Source organism: Lissotriton helveticus, chromosome 7, assembly GCF_964261635.1.
Source record: "Lissotriton helveticus chromosome 7, aLisHel1.1, whole genome shotgun sequence".
Lineage (NCBI taxonomy): Eukaryota > Metazoa > Chordata > Amphibia > Caudata > Salamandridae > Lissotriton > Lissotriton helveticus.
Window position 1 is genome coordinate 975677970 of NC_136068.1, and position 13540 is coordinate 975691509.

A 13540-nucleotide genomic window follows, 5' to 3' on the forward strand; every position below is an offset into this window, starting at 1 on the left:
GTTGTCTGTAATGGCAGTGCGCTACCATACCATGCATACTCAGCTCTACGCTACTCCACTCTACTCTGCACCACTCCACACTACATCACTCTACTCTCCACCATTCCACTTTACAACACTCAACGCCACTGCACTCTGCTCTACCCTGTACCACTCTACTCTATGCCAAGGCACTCTTCGCCAATCTACTCTACACAACTGCAGTCTTGGCCACTACACTCTACAGCACTCCAGCCTAGGCCACACTAATCTACACTGGATAACTCTACTCTACACGCTTGTGTAACACTGCACTCTATGCCACTGCACTCTATGCCAGTACACCCTACGCCAATCAACTTTACTCTGTAATGCTCAATTCTATGCCCCTACGCTCTATGCCAATCCACTGTATGCCGCTCTAATCTATTTTGCACCACTGCAATCTATGCCACTGTCCTATACACCACCTTACTCTAAACCATTACACTCTATGCCACTCTATGCAACTGCACTCTACCCTGCACCACTCCACTCTAGGCCACTTCACTCTACTATGAAACAATCTACTCTATGCCACTGCACTCTACTCCACTTTACTCCACTTTGTGCCACTCCACTCTCTGCCACTGCACTCATACGCCACTCTACTCTTAACCACTACACTCTAACCCAATGCACTCTACGTAACTGCACTCTATGACACTGCACTCTATGCCACTGCACCTACTCTGTATCACTGTACTCTGGCCACTGCCCTCTATGGCACTCTAATACACTCTACACCGCTGCACTCTGACACTCTACTCTGTAACACTGCACTCTCCACCACTGAACCCTACGCCACTCTACTATGCGCTACTTGACTCTATTCCACTGCACTCTACAGAATTATCCTTTAGTCCTCACCAATCTATGCTACTCTACTCTGAACTAGTCAGCTTCACTGCACTCTATAACGCTCAACTCTACTCTGCACCACTATCGTCTGCATCACTCAACTCTACACCACTCTACTCTCCACCACTTGTGCCACTCTACTCTGCGATTGCAGCCTGCACCACTACACACTACGCCATTCTACTCTGTGCCACTCTATTCTGCGCAACTCTTCTCTGCGCCAATCCACTCTGTGCCACTCCACTCTGCACCACTGCACTTGACTATGGACTACTCTAATCTATGCCACTGCATTTTATGACGCTGCATTGTATGCTGCTGAATTCAATACCACTGCACTCTATGCCACTATAATCTACAACACTCTTCGATAGTGCACTCTACACCAGTCCAGTCGACTCTATGCCACTCCAGTGTCTGCCACTTTATGTGACTACACACCATGTCCCTCTAATACACAACTTTCTCTGCCACTCTACTCTACAACACTCTACTCCCCTCTTCACCATTCCACTCTACAACACTCCATGCAACTATCATCTACCCCACTAACTTCTAGCCAAGCTGAGCAGCAGCCACACTGGTGTACAACTTGGCTAAAATCTAATGGCAAAATCATAGTCGAGACCTACTGGCTTTGCCAATGCTTGCTTTACTTGGTCCTCCTTACTTGCTATCATCTGTACTGTTGATATTGCACACTGGCATACATACCTTTCATGCTTGTGCACCTGTAGCACTGGATGTGTGTCCAGAACAGATGTTGTTCTTGTTCTCTGTCACTTATCACATATTTTGTTGGCTTAGACGCCAAGCCAAGGTAATTCTGTGCACCTGGTGTGTGATGTAAAGGAGAGCCCAAACGTTTATATTTTTATTCATGCGTATATCCTTGCTGATAGTGCCCTTTACTTGTTTTTGTATATGTTTGTGGCTTGTGATGAGTCATCAATTCCCATTGTGAGCGAGCGAATGAAATGAATAATATCAATTAGATGACTTCCCATTCACCTAGTATTGCACTGGAATATTTCCATAGATCATCCTCCTGTTATGATTTGCAGTGCGCATTGCACGCCTGCAAGCACAGTCAAGTGTTACTTGCCGTGCATTCTGTTGCTTTGTTTAGATTGTCTTAGATGGAACCATGTGTGATCTGTGCACAACTGTGCTGGAATTGGAAAACATTTACTTTATGCGAATCCATAAATTAGGTGTCAAGGTATGGCAGAGGAAAAGTAGTGTAGTCGAGGGGGGTATGAAAGGCAGAATCTGCAGGTCAACTTATATATTTCGTTTTTTTTAAATCTGCACAAAGAAACTGGCAAAGAACAATCGTGACAGTAAATAAATTCTGTCTAACTTAATTTGCCTCAAATAGTCTGCATGTAACAATTTCTTAGATGATTAAAAAACCTGCAGCACAGTGCTTGAATTAGAAATATAGACTTGCACAGTAGCAGGTTCTCCTTGTCCCAGAGTACCGGTTTGCTACTGAGAAGTGCTGGCCCTCTCCCATTAAAAGCAGCAATGCCTAGAAGTGCCTTTACTATCTATTCCAAATGAAAGAAGTGCAGATACCGAGTACCTGCTCGTTATAGCACTCTTGCTTCAGTCATCTTTGGGTGCCCATCAATTTTCAGGGTATGATAATAACAATGGTAAGATAACTCTTGTGGTTCATGCAGTTCCAGGAGAGTTCTGTCCAGTCACAGTTTTAACTCATAAACTAGCAGAGAGAGTTAATGTTCCTCCTGCGAAGCACAACATTTAGGGTGCAAATCTAAGATGTGTATTTGATGTAGATATGTAAATGGGGTACTGCTTTTTACACAGCAATCCTTTGTTACTTCCTAAAGGTCAATCCTACTATAGCACAGCGACCTATGAATCAGCATCAAGGAGCTGCAAGCAAACCAAACCGCAAGTCATGGGTTTAGATACATATTGGTTTTTCTCTCAATCTGAGGTTATTCTCAGTTTGCAAAGAAGGGTTCCTTTGGACAGTAATAGCATTGCATTCTTTTTTAAATCCTGACTTTGTGTTTCTCTTGACAATGCACTCTAAACATTTAATGTCTAGAAGTATGGACAATATGTGACTCCTGCACATTATAATCCCCATTGTCTTTTGAATGATTTCCTGTACATTGGTTTGCACACTTGTAGGATTTGTTGTCTCTTGGTGTGTGATGTAAATCTCTCTCAAACCATACACTGAGATGAGAAGTGATTTAAAAAAATTAAATAGAAATAAATTTACAAATACAATTTAATTTATTTGTTCAATTACTCATACACACAGATGAATTTGACATTCTCACAGTGCGTGTACAAATCTTACGTGGGGTGGGAAGGGTTAACAAAGTCAAAGGTGTATAAAAATCATAGTTTGTATCCTGCACAAGTAGCACAAGACTTCAAGGAACACAGGCATTTTCAAAGCCAATAGATTTCACGTATGTGAAGAATGGAGTGGCGTAGAGTAGAGTGGTGCAGAATAGTGTGCCATCCATTGCAAAGGCACAAAGTGCAGTGACATAGAGTGCAGTGGCATAGAGGGGTGGAGAGTAGAGTGCAGTGGTGCAGAGTGCAGTGGCATAGAGTGATGCAGAGTAGAGTGACATAGAGTTCATTAGCATAGAATAGAGTGGTGAAGAGAAGGGCATAGTGGGTTAGAGTGCAGTGGCACAGAGTAAAGTGGTGTAGAGTAGGGTGACAAAGAGTGCAGCGGTGCAGAGTAGAGTGCAGTGGCGTAAAGTAGAGTGGTGCAGAATAGAGTGCAGCTGCATAGAGTGTAGGGCTTGGCGCAGAGTGCTATGGCGTAGAGTACAGGTTTGGGGTTGGGAGCGGTGTGGAGTGGAGTGGAATCAAGTGGAGTGGCATAGAGTGGCGTGGAGTGGAGTAGAAAGGAGGGACACAGAGTAGAGTAGAGTGGACTGGCGTAGAGTGCAGTGTTACACAGTGGAGTGCAAAAGCATATAGTGCATGTTTTAGAGTGCAGTGGTGTAAATTGCTTTGTGGCATAAAGTGTGGGGCATAGAGTGGAGTGGTGGGGAGTTTTGTAGTGTGCAGTGGCATGAACTGTAGTGACGTAAAGTGTAATGGTGTAAAGTGCAGTGGCATAAAGTGCAGTGGCTTAGAGTAAAGGGATGGAGAATAGAGTGCAGTCGCATAGAGTAGAGCAGCACAGTAGAGTGTTGTAGAGTGCAGTGGCATAAAGTGCTGTGGCATAGAGTGGTGGAGAGTAGAGTGCAGTGGTACAGAGTGCAGTGGCGTAGAGTACAGTGACGTAGAGTGCAGTGGAGTAGAATAGAGTGGTACTGAGTACAGTTGAATGGTGTAAAGTGCAGTGGCATAGAGTGATGCAGAGTAAAGTAGCATAGAGTGCAGTGGCAAACGTTGGTGAAGAGTGCAGTGGCGTAGAGAACAGGCGATTGGGTTGGGAGAGAAAAGAAGCAACATAGAAGGAGGGAGGGAATAGAAGCTACATGGACAGGGATATGGGAGACGGATTGAAAACAAAAGCATTCATATGAAGTGCTTGAACACAAAGAAAAAATAACTCCAAAAGCAGGAGCAGTGGAAAGACACAAGTTCTTAGTCCATGCTCCGGGTGAGGGCCAAACCCAAGAAAAGGACATGACGCTTACAAGCCGAGACAAACAGGGACAATCGAAATGAGAGTGATACTGAAACTAACATTTGGTAAGCTATGGGCTGGCTGTAAGCCCACTGCATTCGCTGTCTAGGCAAACCCTAAAACAAGTATTGGCAAAGTCAATAGGCCTTGCCTATGCAAGAGCTATTTCCTCTGCCAATGTGTTTTTGCCATGTTGTATATCAGCATGGCTGCTGTTCAGCATAACTAAAAGTTTGTGGCATAGAGGAGAGTGGTGTAGAGTGTAGTGGCGAAGCATGGAGTAGAGTGGGAAAAGAGGCATGGAGTGCCATGGAATGTCATGGACTGGAGTGTTGTGAAGTGGAATGGAGTGTTGTAGAGTGGAGGGGCATAGAGTGGAGGGGCGCACCATGGAGGGGTGTAGAGTAGGGGGGAATAGAGCAGCGCTGAGTAGAGTGGTGTAGAATCATGGAGTAGTGCCATAGAGTGGAGTGTCATAGAGTCATAGAGTGGAGTAGTGTAGAGTGAAGTAGAGTGACCTAGAGTGAAGTAGCATAGAGTGACGTGGCATATGGTGGCATAGAGTGTAGAGTGGAGTGCAGTAGAATGGGGTAGTGCAGAGTGGAGTGGTGTAGAGTGTCATACTGTATAGAGGAGTAAATTAGAGTGTCATAGAGTGGGGGGCATAGAGTGGAGGGGTGTACAGTGGCGGGGCATAAAGTAGAGTAAGGCGTTGTATAGTGGAGTAGAGTGGTGTGCCATAGGGGGAGAGGTGTGGCGCCGCGGCCAGGGCGACTGACGCTGGAATCTGGGGATCACGGTTCGATCCCCGGCTCCGGCGGCAGGTTAGCCCAGCACCATGTGACTCTGGGCAATAGCTCGCTTAATCTTCCCGACGGCCCGCAGCGCCTAGAGACCCTTACGGGTGATTGTGCGCTTTACAAATGTGGACTTTACTTTTACTTTATAGAGAGATGTTGAAGGGAGTGGTGTCACGTAGAGTGGCATATAGTGGAGTAAAGTGCATGGAGTGATGTGGAGTGAAGTGCTGTACAGTGGAGTGTTGTGGAGTGGCATGGAGTGTCCGAGAGTGGAGTGTCGTAGTGCGGACTACAGTGACCTAGAGTGAAGTAACATAGAGTGGCAAAGAGTGGAGTGGAGTGTGGTGGGGTGAAGTGTTCTGTCATAGAGTGGGGTGTCTTAGAATGGAGTAGAGTGTCGTAGAGTGTTGTAGAGTGCAATAGACTGTCAAAGTAGAGAGTAGAGTAGAGTGGCTTAGAGCGGAGGGGCATAGAGTGGAGTAGAGTGTGTTAGAGTGGTGTAGAGTGGAGTGGCGTAGTGTGGAGTATGCATGGTGTAGTACTGGATTGCCATTACAGACAACACAACACACAAAACTATACAGCGCACAAACAATAATGCACGGAAATGGCATTACTTAGTGTATTGACTTGTTTTGATTGTATTAAAATATTTGTTTCCACCACACATTAGAATTATAAAACAATTTGCTTCATCCGTGCTTTCCTAATTGTGATATAGTGTGGAATATTTGCACAGTTCATTTACATTTTGTTGTGTGCTAGAAATAAACCCATTTCTTTCCTGGCAAGATTGTAACATAAATCCTCTCACTTTAAAGTCACAGAAAGAAAAATAAACTCCAAGCTCCCTCAGAAGATAGAGCCTGACATTTGACCTCTGACTTTGAAAGGACAGCAAATATGAGAAGATACGAACAAAATGTAAAGGCTTGATTACAGAAAGTGAGGAGTCATTGAAGAATACAAGGAGAAATGGTGAACAATCTTTGTTCGACAAGTGGGACAGTGACATGCTATGCAGCCTAAAAAAGTAAAGCCAACAAATAGAACGCCAGAAAATGTAAGTTACATACCACAAAGCCTATGGTAAGCAATGGGCGGAATGAATTCCAAGGGAAGCTTTCTGAAAGTCCCCAAGAGGTCTTTTTGCAGCTGTCTGGTATGCTTCGACCTAGAAATGAAAGCACACATTCACACCCAAGGTGCACCCCCCCCCACCCCCCAAGGAAGAAACTGCAGGAGGGGCAGTGATGGCACCAAAGACCCCCATGCAGTTATGTGGGTAATGCCAACAGCTGGGGAGCTCTGCAGCAACCTCCCAAGAGAAACGTCCCTCCATCTGCCCAGAATCGGCAGATTTTACATTAGACCCTGGCCCTGGCAGACGGGCCACTATCTTCACAGTGGTGTTCCCGTTTCCCCAAACTCTGAATAATGCCCTAAGCGAGGCCATTGAGGTCACCATTTGAGAATGGTAGATATTTCTGTTAAATGGGAAAAAACTTTATCTTGACTTTTTTTTAAATGATTAGATAATAAGTGTAGAGTCAGCTTGGGTGGAGACAAGCCTCCCCTCGAAGTAGGTGAAATAATGTAGAGAGAGGGTACCTTTTGTAAACAATATATCATCTGTGTCTCAGTGGTAATTTACCTATGATCCCTGGTATGACAACACAACAGCTTTCAGAGAGTTCAGTGCATATATACTGACAGTGTGAGGGGGTTGAGCCTCTCGCTCACAGGATGAGGAGCTTGGGGTACATGGACAGTTAGCGTGAGAAGCGTGGGGCTCGGGGAAAAGCATCATGAGGAATTTTAAGCTCTCAATGACAGTGTGAGGAGTTTTGAGGCTCTCAATGACTGTGTGAGGAGTTTGAGGCTCTCACTGACAGTGTGAGGAGTCTGAGACGCTCACTGACAGTGTGAGGAGTTTGAGGCTCTCACTGATAAAGGTGAGGCATTTGAGGCTCTCACTGACAATGTGAGGAGTCTGAGGCTCTCGCTGACAGTGTGAGGAGTTTGAGGCTCTCACTGACAGTGTGAGGAGTTTGAGGCTCTCCCTGACAATGTGAGGCAGTATAGGTGGCCGTGCTCTTACTGACTGTGTGGGAGCCCTGGGGCTCAGCTGCAAACACTGTGGGGAGTTTGAGGTTCTCACTGATAAAGGTGAGGCATTTGAGGCTCTCACTGACAATGTGAAGAGTCTGAGGCTCTCACTGACAGTGTAAGGAGTGTGAGACTCTCACTGACAGTGTGAGGAGTTTGAGGCTCTCACTGACAATGTGAGGAGTTTGAGGCTCTCACTGACAGTGTGAGGAGTTTGAGGCTCTCACTGACACTGTGAGGAGTATGAGGCTCTCACTGACACTGTGAGGAGTTTGAGGCTCTCACTGACAGTGTGAGGACTTTGAGTCTCTCAATGACAATGTGAGGACTTTGGGGCTCTCACTGACAGTGTGAAGAGTTTGAGGCTCTCACTGACAATGTGAGGCAGTATAGGTGGCCTGTGCTCTCACTGACGGTGTGAGAGCCATGGGGCTCAGGTGCAGACACTGTGAGGAGTTTGAGGTTCTCACTGACAATGTCAGAAGTTTGAGGCTCTCAGTGACAATGTGAGGTAGTATAAGTGGCCTGTGCTCTCACTGACGGTGTGAGAGCCCTGTGACTCAGGTGCAGTCACTGTGAGGAGGTTGGCCAGATGCCTGGACAGGCAGTTTGAGGAATTAGGGGCAGATAGGCAGTTTGGCGATATTTTGAAACATGGATAGATAGTGTGAGCAGCTTAACTCACATTGTAGATATTGTGGGGAGCACGTGGCTAACCAGTGTGAGTCAGTTAGCACACTTGGACATTGTGAGTGGTGTGAGTAAGTCAGGCACATGGATCACATGAGGAGCGAGGGCCCATAGACGGGCACTGTGAGAAGCTTGAGGCACAGAGACAGGGTGGGCATACCAACAGTGTCGGGAGCTCTGGCATGGCTCCTGGACTGATACTCCGCAATGGTAGTCAGTGTAAGGTGTTGGGGCACAAGGAGGAGCCTGATGTGCATAGAAGAACCAGACAGTCCACTAGAACGACTTTAGAGCACTAATCAAAGTGACATTTTGTCAAATTTTGGCACCGTCTGTTCTGTTGGGGGGACAAAATGTATTCTTCAGTGGGAAATTGTGTCCCCATGGAGGTGTTACACTGGGCCGCTGCCTAGTAATACCCAGGGGCACTGGAATTATGTGTGACGATTCTCACATAATTATAAATTTGCTGCATTTACCATATAATCCATCCTCTGCCACCTAATCTGCAGATTTTAACTAAAAAATGGGTTTCTAGCTCTAACTGTACAAAAATTGCTAAAATGCAACGACTCTGTTGCCGCTCAGTGGAAGGCCCTTTGCAAAGCTGGACTGGTCACCTTTCTGTTGCTCATTGCTATCTTTGGGTTTTAAACTGGTACTAATGAGGGGAAAACGATTCCCAGGCAGTGTTAATACGTGTAGAAATGACAAAATAAGGACGTAATACTGTTACAAAACGTGCCACATTATGCCGCATAATTCTTTTTTTGCCACATTATTTACTCAACCCTGCCGCATAATTTGGCCCTCCCCTGCCACATAATTCCAGTGACCCTTGTAATACCTTAATATAACACTACCTGCCACCGCAGAGAGAGAGAGAGAGAGAGAGAGAGAGAGAGAGAGAGAGAGAGAGAGAGAGAGAGAGAGAGAGGAGTTTGGGTCACGTGGGCAGACGGCAGGGTGCCAGGTGTTTGTTTCCCCGCGCTGAGCACTCACTGGTTTCCCTGTACACTACAGCGCTGTGCCACTATGGGACGGTAAAAACAGCACTTCGTAAATACAAAATAGAATTGCAAAAAGGTTTTTTACTCGGGTCTCTGAAGCCTTCGCTCCTCCTCTTTCACTGGCTCCTGCTTCCAGCAGTTACGACACTCCTAATTGTTTCCAGAGCGTGCCGCCACTAGGAATTACAATAACAAAGTCACGTGAAACTCTCCATGCCAAAGGGGGGTTTGGGGAGGGGAGAGGCTTCTGGAAGTGAGCCGTGCCCGGGTATCATATCCCAAAACAAGAGAGGCAGGCAGCACCGCCGCCCTCCAGGTCCCTGCGCCATCGCTCAGCTGCAGAGTGCATTATAGAACCGCCAGACAGGAACGGTGCAGACGTGGAAAGCTCATAACCTGGGTGGCAGGCCACGCTCGCATGACGGCGCCCTCCGATTGTCTCACTGACAATGAGTGTGATCTTGGCAGAGTCGATGCCTCCCTCAGCGTGCAGGGGTTTCACCCAAATGGAATGTTTAACACCAGAAAGTTGCCTCGCCACCACCGACACGTCATGCAATTTATGAGTCACGGAATGATAATCTTATTGACAACACATGGTGGTAGGGCAGCAGCTGCCACATACTTAAGAAAAAGAAAAAACACAACCAATCAGAAGAGAGCTGTCAGTCTGTAGGGTCACGGGTTCAACCCCCTGGTGGACCCACGATGTGTTCATCACTTCCAGCCTGTGGATCGACGACTTATTGCAACAAAAAGATGCGTGGGGCCGTGCGTGACGTCATGAACGATGTAATCGGCACAAATATCCGAGATGAACGAATTTCATTTTTTTGGGTGACTTCACTCGTTGTTTAGGTACCATTCTCTCAGTGCGGTTGTGGCGACAGTAGGGTGGTTAGGAGGGTACACAGCTGTGGGTGCTGCATCACACCTCTGTGAGGAGAGATGCTGGTATGTAGAAGAGATTCTAGATTACGAAATAACTATTTCCACCCCGTGCATTGCACTGCCTACTCTCTGGTATCCGTAGTGACGTCATTAGTAGAGACGAAGGAGACTTTTGAAGGGAACCTGGTGCCCAATGATGTGCTATCCGCATTCTGCTCCACTGGGCAGCGGCGAATAGCCGACTCGGCATTAGTAGTGACCAAGTGTTATATTAAAAACGCTAATGAGGTGAGAAATACAACCATTGCCATGTGTGATATCACTCCTTGCTGCCCAATGCGTCATGCCCTCTGTTCTGGTTCGTGAGCAACCTCGTGTGTGGTGTCAGTTGTGATGCCATCAGAAGGCACGAAAGTGGAGTGTGCGTGTGACGTCATGTGATTGTGTCATCTGTGACATCAACAGTGTGAATAAGCCAATTGTCTAAAAGTTTCACGCTCCTGTCCAGGCTGATTCTATTGCCACATGAGTTGCTGCCTTTGCTGTCCCTTTTCAGACCGTGCGTGATGACAGGTGGTGATGTCACTTGTGATGTCATACGCACGATTGAAGGTAAAGCCTTAAACTTCCCTGCTGCTGCATTTATCTCACGTATAGATGCCATGGGTATGAAAAATTGTAATATTTTAAAGATGTCTAGTGCTGCTGTTTCAGAATGTGGTGGTTACACAGTGGTCCATATTGCTATCTCCTCTGTCCACTTCGGTGCATGTGTGATGCCATGTGATGATGTATTTTGTGACGTCACCCGTGATACTATCTCTAAAACTAGACCTACTTTGTAAAGTTGCCTGCTGCCAAGGCAGATTGTGCTGGCATTCGAGTTGTTGCTTTTTTGCCGCCTGTACTGTGTACGATGAGGGAAGTTTGTAATGATGTCATCGGTACAGTGAACAAGGCTGATTAGAAATGTTAAACATGCACGAAAGAGCCATCCATTAAAATCACAACAGCCACTTTTCAAATATTCCGCGAACATCTTTATCTGGCTCTATTGTTTGCGCTGTGGACACTCCGTGGGGAGAGGGGTTGTCTCTTCCACTGATGAAGATATATGGGCGGCCGCGGCAGCCATCCTTTCAAGGAGGCAGACAGAAGTTGTTCGACCTCCACAAAAGCACGGAGGCAAAAATACAAATAGTACAAAAGCTATCAAGAGGGGGGTTGAGTACGGGAGGGGGGTGGTAGGTCGCTTTGGAACATGCACGTAAAGCATATGGATAAAGTCATGTGGGTGTTTCTGCTAGCCGTCAACTTTAAATCCAAAGCAAACTAGTGTCCCTCCAGCCAGACACATTCCAGGGAGCTCAGGAAAAATGCTGGGGGCGGGGCCTATTAGACCGCGCCCGCCTTCTCCCACATCTGCTGGGGGTCCCCACACATGGAAATTCTGCCCCAAACTTCAGTTTTTATCTAAATCAAACTAGGTTTTAAGTACTCCCGCCTTAACATTGCGCAGTCGATCTGAGATTTTGTGCAGGAGACAGCAGAGCAAAGCAGTGGGCGTGTCGGTGCGAAATATTTGCATAGCCCTAATACTCTGCCTCTGCCTTCATTTTGGGTTGAAAACCGCTAGACGTTTGTTGAGGACCAAAAAAGTACTTCTCGCGCGCTGCACTCACTACCTGTGAGTTTAAAGCCCCATTCTTGAAATGTCATAACACAGAAAGGGTCCGTCCGTGCTGCGTTAGAACATGGGACCAGTTGTTTGAGAAGGAGGTCGCGGTGCAGTGCTTTGAAGCGGGGACTGGGATACAAGAGGGTGGGATGAGTTCCCCAGGTGTAGCGAGTGTTCCCTGGTAGGATGCTCACCCACTGTACTCCCGTTCGAGTTCCCCACAGAGAGTGACAGCCCCCAGGTGCATCATAGCATACTGTTTACTTATCTAGCGTACTGTGATGGGTCGTGGGAACTGTGCTGTGAAGAACTTGTGGGGTGAGGGGGGTGGGTACTCTGCAATGTAGAACTTGTGTGTGTGTGGGGGGGGGGGGTAGGGGAGTGGGTGCTGCTGTGTAGAGCTTGAAACAAAAGCTGGCTGTAGGATAATGAAAAGTGTCCTACCGTCAGGGGTCTCTCCTGCTCCCCGCTGCCTGCCTCCTCCGGCTCGCAAAGCCCTCTTGTCTATTTAAATGTCTCAGCTTCGGTAGAAGAGTGCTCAAACCTCCCCGTGGGCGGACGGTCTTGCAAAGCTGCCCTTCTGAAGGAAAGAGTGGGGAGCCCCCCAGCCGCTGCTCAAGGGTGGGTGCACTGGGGAAGGCAGCCCATTGGCTCTTGGCTGGGGGGCGGAGCGTTGCCCTTCAGACGACCATGGAACGGGCGTCTTAAACTTTATAGAAGCTTCCGATTATTTCTATTAGCGCGTTTAGCGTTATCCTCTTTAGCGAGGCGGGCTCTCGTTGATTTTGGGGCGTGGGTTGGTTATTTTAAGGTTTTGAGCAGCCCATCTGTACTCAGAAGTTCTATCAGTCAGGAGCAATCAGGATTTTTTTCTTAAAAACCGAAGAGAAAAGCAGCAAAGCTCTCAGAGATCCAGCCCCCCTCCCCCCCCCGCCCCCCCCCCCCCGCGAAACCAGGAGGGCATGTTCACAACTCGCCTTCTCTTTCCAGCCCCCTTCCTCCATTTGGGAACCTTAAGCGCTGCCTAGCGCTAGTCCAGGAGGAGTGGGGTCCCCGACAGCGTGACGTCATTAGCTACACCAAAGGACTCATGACGTCTGAGACCAGAGAGCCTCTGACCCGCTGACAGCTCATAGGCTGCGCGCCGACTGATGCTGTCCCTTTGGCAGTCGCGGTGACTGGCGCATTGAACCCTCTCCTCGTCATGCATGTCTGGACCAGTATCTCACGGAGTCCATCTGTCCGTGTCCCTCCATCCCTCCATCTCACTCCACCAAAGGGTGGCCTTTGTCAACAATTTTAGACATCCATTCATCCCTATGTCCGTCCGTCCACCCATATCCCCCTCTCCATCCAACAATTCATCCATCCGAAGACCCATTCAACCATCCATCCACCCACAAACCCATCCATCCAGGCACCCCTCTCCATCCATCCGACAATCCACCCATCCGTGGACCCCCACCCATCCATCCATCCATCCACCCACCCGTCTCCGTCCATCCAACAATCCATCGATCCGTAGACCCCCTCATCCATCCATCCACCCACACATCCATCCATGCACCCCTCTCCGTCCATCCGACTATCCATCCATTCGTGGACCCCCACCCATCCATCTATCTACTCACCTGTCTCCTTCCATCCAACAATCCATCCATCCGTGGACCCCCAAACCCACCCATCCATCCATCCATCCATCCACCCACCCCTCTCCGTTCATCCAACAATGCATCCCTCCATAAACCTCCAATCCCACCCATTCATCCATCAATCCACCCACCCCTCCATCCATCCACACATCCATCATCCTGTTCCATCATCCTGTCTGTCCATCCAT

General features: G+C 47.7%; 1 protein-coding gene across 1 annotated transcript in view; it reads right to left on the reverse strand.

The window, feature by feature from the left end:
* Positions 1-12406, reverse strand: part of PDGFRB (platelet derived growth factor receptor beta) — a 237670-nt gene extending 225264 nt beyond the window's left edge. Inside the window, exon 1 of the mRNA XM_078653581.1 lies at positions 12145-12406. The gene's annotated coding sequence lies outside the window, so the exon portion shown is untranslated. The remainder of the gene's footprint in view (positions 1-12144) is intronic.
* Between the last annotated feature and the right edge of the window lie 1134 nt (positions 12407-13540).